The sequence below is a fragment of the Rosa chinensis genome, chromosome 7 (genome assembly GCF_002994745.2).
Source record: "Rosa chinensis cultivar Old Blush chromosome 7, RchiOBHm-V2, whole genome shotgun sequence".
NCBI lineage: Eukaryota > Viridiplantae > Streptophyta > Magnoliopsida > Rosales > Rosaceae > Rosa > Rosa chinensis.
In genome coordinates this window covers 38,152,118-38,164,718 of record NC_037094.1, presented here as the reverse complement: position 1 = coordinate 38,164,718, position 12,601 = coordinate 38,152,118, and the positions used below count along the sequence as shown (strand labels likewise).

Here is a 12,601-nt window from a genome sequence, read left to right as displayed (position 1 = left end):
TTTGATTTCGCGGCTGCATCCAGAGTGTTTATCAGGCTGCCTACGTACCCGAGAAGGGATCAAGCCACTCGTAGTTCAGATTTTTGGGAAGGTTTGGATGCCTCGATGGGTAAATGACCCACCAAAGAATTTTGGTTAAGTGTTTGGGTGACTTTAAGGTCATTTGGAATGGAAATTTGGATGACTTTTGTGGTCACAAGGATTTGGTGAATTTGGTCTAGAGAAAACCAGGGATTCGGTTAAGGTCGCTGTTGCATCCAGATTTAAATCTAGACTGCCTACATACCCCATGAAGGGATCAAACCACTGTAGTTTAACATTTGGGATTTTTGGTTTTATACCAACTTTTACTCAATGGGTATGTATTTTGAACTCGTCGAAAAAACATATTTTGATGAACACCCAATTTTAATAGAGTGTCCACTAATTTGAATTGGGCACCCGAATGTGCCGAGCTTCATAATGAGCCCTCGAATTTGAAGTGGGCTTTGTGTCGCCTTTTGTTTACTCGTCGATGAATAATTCAGCCGGACCCGAATTTCTTGAAGTGGGCCTTGTAGAGCTTCCAAACTTGTAAACAAATGATTCGGTAGAGCCCAAAAACTTGCCGGTGCATAAACTGATTTGGACACCCGTTTATATAGCCCCATTGAGCCCAGCTCAAGATTATGAACCCCAAAACAAGACGCCATCTCTATTCGATAAGTGTCAAATCCCTTGAGCAATCTCTTTGGCGTAATCATCAGCTTAAGATAGAGACCGAGTTCAAGATGAGGATTAGCTATCGCAATTCGATCTGGACAGGAAGTGATGTCGCTGAAGTCCATATAAATGGGTTGGCTCCAGTCTTTAGATTCCCCATTCTCTCTGCTTGCGCACCAAATCGGGTACCAATTTACCTTCTTCTTTTACCCCATAGTTAGCATGAATACTTCCAATCAATGTTTCTTGTCTTCTTCTCAATTTTCCACCGTCAAGCAAAGGAAAGAACGTTATCATTATGGGCTATGGCATGGCTGCTAGTTAATCACTATTTTGTCTTCTTGCATCATTATTCCCTTTTTTTTTTATGGTCAAAATGAGAGAGAGGAACAAGGCATAATTAAATTATGATTCTCCATGGCCTCTCACGTTCAAAGCAATTTCGCAGCAACTTTGACAATGATGGCTTGGATATGTATATCTTAAATCTCTTTGCCTTTAGTTCCCAGAAAAAGTTACAGTAGCCCCATCTTTAGCTGCAGCAAATGTGTTCAATTACATATTTTAAAAGCTTTGACTTTGACAAACATATGTGTGAAGCCATTTGTAACTATCTGCATGTTTTAGACATTCCTCCACCGCCAAGTTTCGTGGCTACTTGAAAAGTGTTTTCTGCTTCTTGAATTAAATGTACTTGCCGCATGCTTCTTGATCTTTTATTTTTGACTTGTCCTGGAAGAGACTTGTAGCCTGGCTGCCTCAATTATACATATTCTGAAGCTTCTGTTCTGCTGCCAATAGGTGGAATTAAGCTTCCATTCTTTTGGTGTAGCCGTGACCATGAAACCAAAAGCGAGGACTTCAATTTTTCCTTTCTTGCTGATCTTGAGATTGCTTTTCCATCTTGCACACATCATTTTGAAGGAAAACATTGCAGGCGGTATTCGAACCATTGCTTTACAGAGGTAATTTTTAACTTGATCAAATGTTGCAGCTTGGCCACCTTTTTTTTTTAGGAGTGAATAGGCATGTTCCATCCTTCATAGAAGCTGGTCCGCCCCTCAAACATCTCTGCTATTATCTTGTGCCAGGTAACCGGAATCGGATGACTCCCATCTCTCTTCCATTTTGTGGCTGCAGTCTAGTGATTCGAGGGTGAGCCAACTGAACACGCCGCAAACTTTGTGATCAAGGGTGAGCTAAGTCGAATACCCTTCTGCCAAAGATAGCCATTTTGCCTTCGGGGACACTTTTCTGATGATGACTTTGATGCAGGCAGCGTAACATCTTGGCTTTGGTGCTGCACAAAGATTCCTCCAGAGCAGTTTCTTCACTTTGTGAGCCCAAGAACTTTGCAGACTCGTAGTTGGTGTGAACTGGCAGCCCCAAGCCTTCATTTGACACTCGTTTTTGCCACCCATATGCAGGACGCACACGCGATACAGGCATCAAAAACAAGTGCAATGTACCCTCTATCTTGGACCTTGCTTCCGCCACCCATACGCAGGATGCTCCGCAGTATAGGCATCGAAAGAAGGCCGAAAACACAGGTGAGCCCCTTCCCTTGCTGAAATCCCTTCTCCTCCTTCATCTCTGTGAACGTGCTTCTTTTTTTTTGTCTCCTTGGACCTGCACTGTTTGTTAACACAAAGGCAAATGGAGGTGTATTTGGTTGTTTTGTTTTCTGATTTTGGTGGGCAACAATGAGGGATTTGAGGCTTTGAGAGTTGTGATGGTGTTGTTGGCATATTTGGCCGGAGTGGTTTGTTTGGGGAATGGAGGGACTGTTTCTGGTGCTTAGAAGTATAGGCAAGTCTGCACTCACGAAGACATCAGCGATAATAGAGGAAAAATAGCAACGAATACCATGAAGAAAGGACCAGCATGATACCTGAATATGAAGCTCTCCTGTTGTCAATTTGTTGTCTCCAGGTAACTAGAAATTTCTCACTACTTATTCCTCTCAAACGCTGCCTCACTCTGATGCACAAATATAACTCACTCTTCTCTCTATTCCTCCGTGTGTTTCTTGTGCAGCTTTGTGTTCTTTATATAGGAGGCAGCGAAGGCTCTAGAGGCTGGATAAACGCTCGTTTGAAATTTGAAATTCCCGAGGCTCACGTGGATAAGCTGCTGAACAGAGATTTCCTCCTTAACTCCGATATTGAACTTAGACACCCCCTGCCACTTTTTTCTTATCTCACTTTGAGATATTTGAATCACAATTTGAATGCTTTCTTTTGTTTTCTGTTTTTGTAGCTTTTTCCTGTTGAAACTTGGTCAATCATTCAACTTGTTTGAATTTGAGAAAGAGATAATTTGTAACTAAAACATTTGTTTAATTTCTGCCATTATCCTCATCTCCACTTAATGGTTTTTTGGTTTCCTTGAATCACAGTGGAACCATTTCTTCAAATCCTTATCAAAAATCAGCAGTGTATTATGAAATCCTGATTCATGCAAAATTGGGAAGAATATATAGCTGGACCTTGCTAGATTCAGGAACAGTGGTTCGCAGAGGTAGAGATGTACGGAATACACCGTTAAATTTTCTGCCGATTGCTGTTTCAAAGACAAATAGAAGACAAGTTATTATCAATTACAAATGATTTGCTTTGAATGTAGATTAATCGTTCCACTACTTACCTAGCATAAGGGATTCATAAAAGATGGCACCTCCAGACCCTGTGATACTTTGTCCGATAGTTGGTCAGTCAATAGAATCCCATAGCATTCTATGCAGTTGCTTGCAATAGGTTCATTCATGATCATGTGTCCTTCAAATCCTGTCTGGATACCTCTGCTCCATAGCGCCTACCTACCTAGAAGAATACTCTACACAGAATGAATAGTATAATGAACATGTACTGTGATATGCACAAAATGAATAGTATAATTAACATGTACTGTGATATGCAGTTACTTGACAATAACATGGCCAGTGACTTCACTTGCCTAGCTACTTGGCCAATGACTTTGCCAGCTACATGTACAATGACTTGGCCAGCGACTTCACGTGGCCAGCTACATGGACGATGACTTTGCCAGTGACTGCACATGTCCAGCTACATGTACAGTTACATAGATAGTGACCTCGCCAGCTACATAAACAAAGACTTGGCCGGCGACTTCACTTGGCCAGTTACTTAGCCAATTACATGAACAGTGACTTGGCTAGTGACAATAAATTTAATATAGAATTTTAACTTAATTAAAGTATTACCCTGATGATGCATTTTGCCAATATCTCTGAACTCTCCTCTTGATGTCCTGGTCCATATAATTGTACACTTTGCTCTTCTCCCAGTCTACGACCTCAGGAGGGAGCTTTTTTTCTTTTGGCACTTCATTGATGTGTGCTTGTTCCTCGGCGTCCATCTCTCTTATCGCTTTCAGAACGTCCTTTGGTAAACCGTCCAAATTCTGTTGTGCTTGCAGCTCTTCTAGTTTTTATGTTTAGCAGGTTGCAGTTTTTGTGATGCCTTCTCCTGCTTTTCTTTTTGTAACGTTCCGAACCTAAATTCACCTGTTTACTAGTCATTTGGACGGTAAACGACAACTACTTTCACTTTTTACGTTGTTTCGATACTTTTAGTGGCCCTAAAAGATGACTTTTCGTTTGGGTCAAAATTTGAGGAAACTTCCTTCATGAAAATTATAGAGGACGTTAAACCGAGCGCGTGCATATGTGGTACGTAAAAATCAGAGTTCGTATGCGAAAATTATGGCCTAAAATGTGAAAGTTACTGTTCATAGTAATTTTCAATAAATAGCCGAGTTACTGTGGTAAGTTTCCATTTTCGGAAACTTACCGAGCCCTCTCCCTTCTCTCTCCCCGATTTTCTCTTCCTCTCCGACCTCTTCACCTTCTTCCGGCCATAACTCCTCCATCCAGTGACGGATTTTGACGTATAAGATGTCGTTGGAAAGCTCTCTTCCTTCTCTTCATTTCTAGGTTCGTTTCGTAGCTTAATATGAACTGTGGAAGGTGCAGCAATGAGAAGAAGAGGACGGTCACTGTAGCAGTTTTGAGTCAACGCCGATATTTTCCGATTTCGGCAGTCTCCGGCCACCAAACCGGCATCGAAGGTTCGGTTTTTGACATAGATCATTTCCCCTTCGGTCTTTCATTTCAATTTCAATTTCTAGGGTTCTTGGAATTTCTGGAAATTTTTGCACCGGCCGGTTTCGACTGTTTAAAGATAAAATTGGGATGTGTTCTAGTTGAGAAAAATGATCAGTGTGTTGAGTAGGTGTTGCTGTCAAATTTTGGTGCCCATTGGAGTTGGTGGCAGTGGCGGCAGCGCCGCCACTGTGGGCTGTTGTAGCGGCGGCTAGGGTAGCTTTTTAATTTCAATTTCTGGCTAGTTAAATTCTATAATTATCATAGAGCATATATGTGAAGTTTGGTGAATTTTGGAGGAGTTTGGAATTGTTTGTGAAATTCCGAAGTTCGGAGTTTTATGATTGAATTGTGGGAAATCCGGCCGTTGGGTTTCTCTCGTTTTCATTGTGGAATATGTAAATTGAGGAATTGGTGTTGTGGGTGTGATTTGGGTTGAATTTGATAAGTAATGGAGATAGGTATTTTCGAGGTTTCGTTTAGGTTCGTAATTATTTTATCGGATTGCCATTTACGGAAATATAATTGTGTACAGGGCAATGTCGCGAGCTACGGCTAGATGAAGGAATTCGTTTGCGTGGTCGCCCAATAGTACTGTGAGTGGACTTTTGTTTTAAATAATGATGCATGCATTTATCTTGAAATTATTGATTAATTTAAGGCAAAATAGTCAAATTACCTCCTAACTTTTCTTATGACTGCCGATTTACCCCCTGACATTTCAATTTTGATTATTTACACCCTCACTTTTCTAAATGTTGCCAATTTACACCCTATAGTCAAATTTTAGACTTTCCATCCAATTTCTCCGTTAACTTAGTTAGCACGTGAGGGGTATTTTCGTCTCTGCAATTGTCACCCAAAAAAAAAGAGTGTCGCTATTTGTACTGAACAAAAATCTTAGTACATCCCGGCCAACTATAATTTTTTTGCCTCTAATGTTCCAATATTACCCTCATATATTAATAAATCAAGAAAAAAATACAAAATTACTTTGTTAAAAAATAAAAAAAATACTGCTATTCGTCTCCCACAACTGTTTTTTTTTCCCTCATCCTCTCCTCTTCTTCTCTGTCTATCTTTCAATTATCTTCTTCTCAGCATGACCTCTTCCTCTATGTTCCTTTTATCGAGATCAATATAACACAATCCCAACTTGAATCAATCAAGATGACCTTCACATGCTTGCTGTAATTTTAATTTTCATATTCCATACATATAAATATTTTAGTTTGTTCGATGGCTCCTCAATCTTATACACAATACAAAACCCCTCTAACTGGAAACATGGAAGATCAAATTCTCATATGAATGTTTGAAATATTAATCCAGTCTGGCCTTCAAAGAAAAAGAAAACTAGAAACCTAAATGATCAAAGATGGTTTCTCCTTCAGTGATATGATCATCCAATCATTTGATGTGACTAGCAAATATTAATTAAGCGATCAGTTGCAAGCTAACAACCAACCTTGAAATAAAGGGAGTGAAGAAGAAGAAGAGATGGACAAGGAAGAAGCGACAAAGGGCAATTTTTTTTTCCCTTCTTTTAACGAAGAACAGTTTTGTATTTTTTTATTTATTTCTGTAACGATGTGTTGGTTTTTTTTTTTGGTGATAGTTGAAAAGACGAAAAAGCCCCTCACGTGCTAACCAAATTAACGGAAAATTAGATGGAAAGTCCAAAAAATAATGATAGGGTGTAAATTGGCAACAATTAGAAAAGTATGGGTGTAGATAATCAAAATTGAAATATCAGGGGGTAAATCGGCAGCCATGGGAAAAGTCAGGGGGTAATTTGGCTATTTTGCCTTAATTTAATTATCATTTTATTTATCGAGCATGATATTTTGTCTTGGATTATAATTTGACATTGATTTTTCTTGAGTTTCGGATATGAACTTATTATGCTCGGAATTGGATTTATGATTTAATTTCGGAAATGGATTTTAAGCCTTCGATAAGTATCTCCGATATATGACTTTTATTTGCAAGCATGATTTTCGAAGAATTATTTCCGAGGTGATTTCCGGAATTATACTACTTATATTATGTTTCTATTCGTCGATTTGAGATTTTATAAGAGATTTTCGAAATGAGATTTCGATGGAGTTAGTTTTCATATTTATTTATCGACCTTCGGTTTTGGCATTGGGAATGCCTTGATGATGATCTAATTATTCTTTTAGCGTGTGGGACACGTTGTCTATTTATGTGACTTTCTACGAGAATTTCCGGGTACGGTTGAGAATCGTATCCGTGTTTTCTTTATTCGCGGGACTTATGGGGAAGCCTTACTGATTTTTGATTTTCGTATGATTTTAACCCACCATACTTGGGTCGTCATATTTATTGCTAGCTAGCTATTAGTACTCCTCCCTGCTTACTATGTGTTCGTGGGTGAGTAAGAGCAAAGCATGGGATGCTCCAGAGTGTGGGACACTCCGACCCGAGCCTGGGAGGCTCCCTTCTTTCGTATGGTGATACTTCTTCCCCATATTTTATCGTTGCTTGACTAGCGGGGCTAGTCCGATTTTCACTATAGCCAGCGGGGCTAGTCTTATCTTCTTGAGAAACGAGATTTCGGTTTTACAATATAGTTTTCGAATGTGGTGACTAGCGAGGCTAGTCGATTTATCGTTTTGGAATTCTTGGATTTAAAGCTAAATGTGTTCTTCTAATTGTTGCGTGCATCAGTTTTTATTGAAATAAATGTGGGAAAGTATGAAATCATTTTTCTTTTAAATTGTTTATTTTGTCCACTCACGCTAATGTTTTTCGTCTACTTTCCCCTGGGCCTTTCGGTTTCTAATGCCCAGTGTGCAGGCGAATTAGTGGAGGTCGGGCGTACATGACATTTGAGGCATAATTGTCACTACTTCCGCAGTGTAGGATCCCTTGATCCTTTACTCTTCTTTTTATATCCATGTGTATAGTAGTATTGCTCTGATAAGCTTTGGGATTAGTATTATTGAGTTTTGTGTTTTGTGAAAGTGGAGTTGTTGGTAATTGGGAGCAGGGTAGCCCCAGGAGTATAAGATTGGTTTGCTTGAAGTGTTTTTGTGTGTTTTACAGGTTTTTGGGTAGTCCATTTTAGGGGTGATTCTGCCGAATTTTTTGGTAGAGCTATCCCTAAGGTGGGCCCCATAGGGCCACCTCGGATTTCAGGGTGAAATTCGGGGCGAGTCCTGTCACTTTTTCTTTCTTTTCAGCATCTCTCAATCTCTCCTGCATCTCCTTTGCTTTTTTCTCTCTTTTTGATTTCACATCCCCCCACCAGTAAATGTTGTCCTTTTCTGTGTTCTTTTCCTATTCTTCAATCTCACGACATATGAGTAGAGACCCATTGATGATACCGTTTCACCGGAATGTTGGTCTGTAAGGCGCATTGTTAACTTGCCCTTTTTGTTCTCGGTGTCTTATGCTCTTTCTCTTGACTCAACGTACGAAGTGGAAAGGCATGCGCAACTATAGGACTTTTCACTATCTGAAACATGCCAGGTTGTTTTTCAATTTCTTCGATTGTGAGCATCAGGGTACTTACATGTGACACGAAAATAAGAGAAAGAATTTACAAAACAAACGAAAATAACAAGTATATATAGACAACAATTCGAAATTTACAAAGAATCCAAGTTATAGTTAAATTAGAAATCCTACTCCTACTAGAATATATTTTACAAGTCATAGTTATATTAGAAATCCACATACAACAAGAATTACTAGTCATACACTAATTAGGATTACTTAATCTACAAGAAAACATATTAAAGACCAAGTCAAACAAGGAATACAAGTTTAAAACTAACTCTAACTACTTTTCCTAAAAATTAGGAACCAATCCCTAAAAAATAGGAGCACACCCTAAAAAGTAGGAAAACATCCCTAAAAATTAGGAAACACATAACAAACACATATACACACAATACTATTCACGGAGACACTATTCACGAATTTAATTAATTATTTTAAGATTATTTGCTTTATTATTTATAAGAACATGCATCCTAAAAATTCTAAAATTAATTTGATTTATCTACAAATATACAAAAACATCAAGAACATAACAAAAGGCGGGTTTTAAAGATTGAAAACATAAATTTTCAGAAAACAAATAAAGATTAAAAACGTTTCTATACAAAGGTGGGAAAAGAAGAACTTTTGGAAAACAATTTATCAAGAACAATTCAAGATCAATCCATTCATGCATTCCTTAATCTTTTAGTTACCATGGAACGATATCAACCAAGAAACAAAGTTACAAGCACCCAATGTCCCTTATATGACTTCCCTTTACACAATTGATTAGAACAAGCGCCTAAACAACATATTCCAAATGCAAGAATCACACAATCGAAGCGACTCATAATCTCATGCATTCAAATCATTAAGAGCAAGTGAAAGTTTAGTCAATAAACATGCAAATTCAAGTACTCGAAGCAAATCTTTTCATTACATGCATAATCTGATCTCGACCTTTGTACAAAGCCTTTACTACCATATTGAATTAGGATCAACAAGCGTTCACCTAATTACTAGCTCCAATTACATGCAATCATCCTAAGTTGGCCACCAAAGAACAAGAACATGCAAAAGTTTTCTATAAAACAAAACCAGATTATCAATCCATATATTCGGCAACTAACAAGAATCAAACACACATAAACATATCAAACATAGAAAAGAACATCAAAATCGAATCCAAAAATAGATTTGCATATATACTCAAAAGTTTAGGTTCACACATAGAAAATCCAAATCAGAAATTCTATCTAACAAATACACCAAACCGTGAGTAAATGTATGGTAAAGCATATGAACAACCCTTAATTATGTCCCAAAGACCCAAAGCAGCTCCAAGGTGTCGCAACAAGTGATGAACACGGTGGTGGATGAAGGTGGCACGGCTAAGCTCTTTGAGGATTGTGAAAACCTGAAACTAGAGAGAACAAGTGAGAAATCGAAATTGTGGAGAAAATTGTTCCCCTTGAAACTTCAAATACACAAGGTATTTATAGGAGAACATCTCAAGGCACTCCCAATTCGTTTCTACTTGGTTTCTCCAAAGTTGTGTTGAACTAGGACTTCTTTGACACAAAACAGATTCCCGGCAGGATTGACCTCAGTGCACTAAAACGGCCATAACTTCTTCTAGAAAATAGATATCGACAAGCTGTAAAAATTTCTAGAAACTAGACATCTGTAGCTTTCCAACCATATAAAGATCATAATTTTCTGAGCTCCGACCGATTTCTGACACTCCGTTGAAATTGACTGATCTGCACAGGCAGATTTCCGAATCTGTAATGGATTTGACTTTAAAGCATAACTTGTATCCATTTAGGATTTCTTTGCCATCACATGCGTCTCACATGTCCTTCATGCCTCTTCTAGATGTTTCATGAATACTCCTTTGGTTCTCCTAGCTTCCACAGGTCTTTTAGTATGAGTAGAACTCCATATGCAAGTAGGTTTCCTAGTCAAATACTGCTTCCTTTAACTGAAATATTCTGGACTCTTCTGGAACCTTCTTGAGTAATCCTTATCCCACAGGGACTCTTTGTCACACTAGTATTCCTTATCTGAGTAGAATTGGGTTTCCTTATCCAAGTAGAACTTCTAATTTCCGTGACTTAAGAGTTTGAATCCAAGTCAGCTTCTGATTCCTACTCCAACTAGGATTCCTTTTCCTAGTCAAACTGGGAGAACTTCCATTTTTTTATTTATTTCTATTTCTGCGCCACTAGTGCCTTCCTTAGTCATTTTTGGAACTTGAGACTCCATTTTCACCTGTAAAACACTAACTAAGTTAAATTGATCAAGTTAAAGGAAATAACTTAGCAAAATATAGGGAGTTAAACATTATTAACTTCGCATTTTATGCTCCTATCAGCGGACTGTGGGGCTTTGGAATAGTGAGTCCTTGTGTGATGGAGGTGTCGATTGACTTTCTTCTGCCACTGTGCATGGAGGTGGAGATTGAGCTGCTGTGGCTGCAGATTCTTCTGCTATTAAGGTGTGAGTCTTTGGGCTCAAAATTTGCTCCAATTTCTTCACTTTTTCCTCTATCTCCTTCACCGATGATGCAAGGCAGAAGTTCTCTGTCACAAGTGTAGCATTTTGTTCCTCTAGATTCATCTTGTCCTCCGCGAATTTCCTTAGTTTCAGTTCCTTTTCCTTCATTTTTTGTTGCAAATGATCTTTCTCCATAGTCAGACATCTTATCTTCCCCTCCTTTTTCTGAAGCTGTTTCTCCCATTTGCTTTTTTCTGAAGCTGTTTCCTATTCAGCCACCTCAACTTCCTGATCATCATCTCCTTTTTCCTCTCATTCTAAAGCTGTCTTTGCTTCATCTATACTATTCTCCTATTCTTCGGATTCTGATTCATCTCTATCCTCCTTCACAATTTCAAAGATTTTATGAAAGAAACATATTCCATATGTCAGTGACATGCTATGTGACATGACCAATGACATGTTTACAATAGTTATAAAGGCCAGTGACATAAAGTGTCACTTGGCTATTGACATTCAGTGTGACAGTGACTTAATCAGTGACTTTTAACCAAGATAATGACTTGGCCAGTTACAACTTCATTGACAGAGAACAACTTACATTTAGTTTTTTCAAGTTGTTAAAGCTTATCCAATTCTGCATCAGCCTCTGGATGTCCCAGTTTCTCATCTCATGCTCTTCCTTCTCCCTTCCAGATATTGACTTGATTTTTCTAGTCTTTTGACAGAACCAATACTGCATGCACAAAAAAAAAATAGCATAACAACTTAGCCAGTGCCAATCAATTTGAAATTTGAGTCTGCCAGTGACATGCAGTTTGACTTGATCAATGAATTGACCAGTGACGTTTCAGTCTGACAGTAAGTTACCAGTATTATTAGAATGCAGCCCCCCGTATTACCATATGAGCTGCTTGACTTCTTCTTTTTCAAAGCCCCTATAGACTTTTTTAAAAAGCTTCCAACTTCCTTTGCCCAGTCATAAGATCCAATCTAATCCAAATTTTCATATGCTCTAATGCAGTCCTATGAAATTGTTCCCCCTGTGTTTGGGAACAAAAACTTGATTGACAAGTCCAGCAAGATTAACCTTGCTACATTTTTGTCATTCTTCTCAATCTCTTCCTCTGTTGTTGGCTTGTCTTTGATGGCATCTTGCAGAGCTTTCTCCATAGCTTTCTTGTTAATTCTCGTTGTCTTTGCAAAAATCTTCTCGAAAAATTCAGACTAATATGCACCCTCAAAAGTTTTTGGGACCAACTCAACATTTTGCTGGCAGTCCTAGGATCTTTGAAATATCTCTTGACGAGATCCTGAATTTCTTCTTTCCAAAGAAGAAAAGGTCCTTTTCATGGTTGTAGGCCTGCAGTAGAAGGGTAATGAAATCATCAGATTTCTTGGCTGACTTCTCCTCTATGTAGCCACCATGGAATGCATCGACAATATTTCAAAATGGTGTCTGCCTGAGCAAATCTAATGTTCTTGGACTCAGATTCTTCTTGTTATCTGTAATTGTGTTCAAGAAACTTATTAATGTGCACATGTCTCTTCCTCTTTCGCCCAGCTTCAGGTTTTTCTTCTTCTTCTTCTTCTTCTGCTTCCTCTTCAGAATCTTCTACTAGCTTGCTTTACTTTTTGTTTTTTGGTTTTTACTTTTGAATGCTTCTTCGAACCCTTCTTTGGTGATGGTTCTTCTCCTGTGTCTGAATCTTCTATATGTTTTACTTTCTGTTTTTTGCTTTTTCCTTTTGAATGCTTCTTGGA

The 12,601-nt window shown here is 38.5% G+C and overlaps 1 long non-coding RNA gene across 2 annotated transcripts; it reads left to right on the top strand.

The window, feature by feature from the left end:
- Positions 1-692: 692 nt before the first annotated feature.
- On the top strand, positions 693-3,042 carry LOC112180749. Of its 2 annotated transcripts, XR_005803973.1 has the most exons (5): positions 693-887; positions 1,504-1,667; positions 1,794-1,896; positions 1,978-2,634; positions 2,740-3,042. It is a non-coding gene; the product is annotated as an uncharacterized LOC112180749 (long non-coding RNA). The 2 variants fall into 2 exon arrangements; XR_005803972.1 differs by lacking the exon at positions 693-887 and having other exon boundaries at positions 1,208-1,667.
- Positions 3,043-12,601: the final 9,559 nt, after the last annotated feature.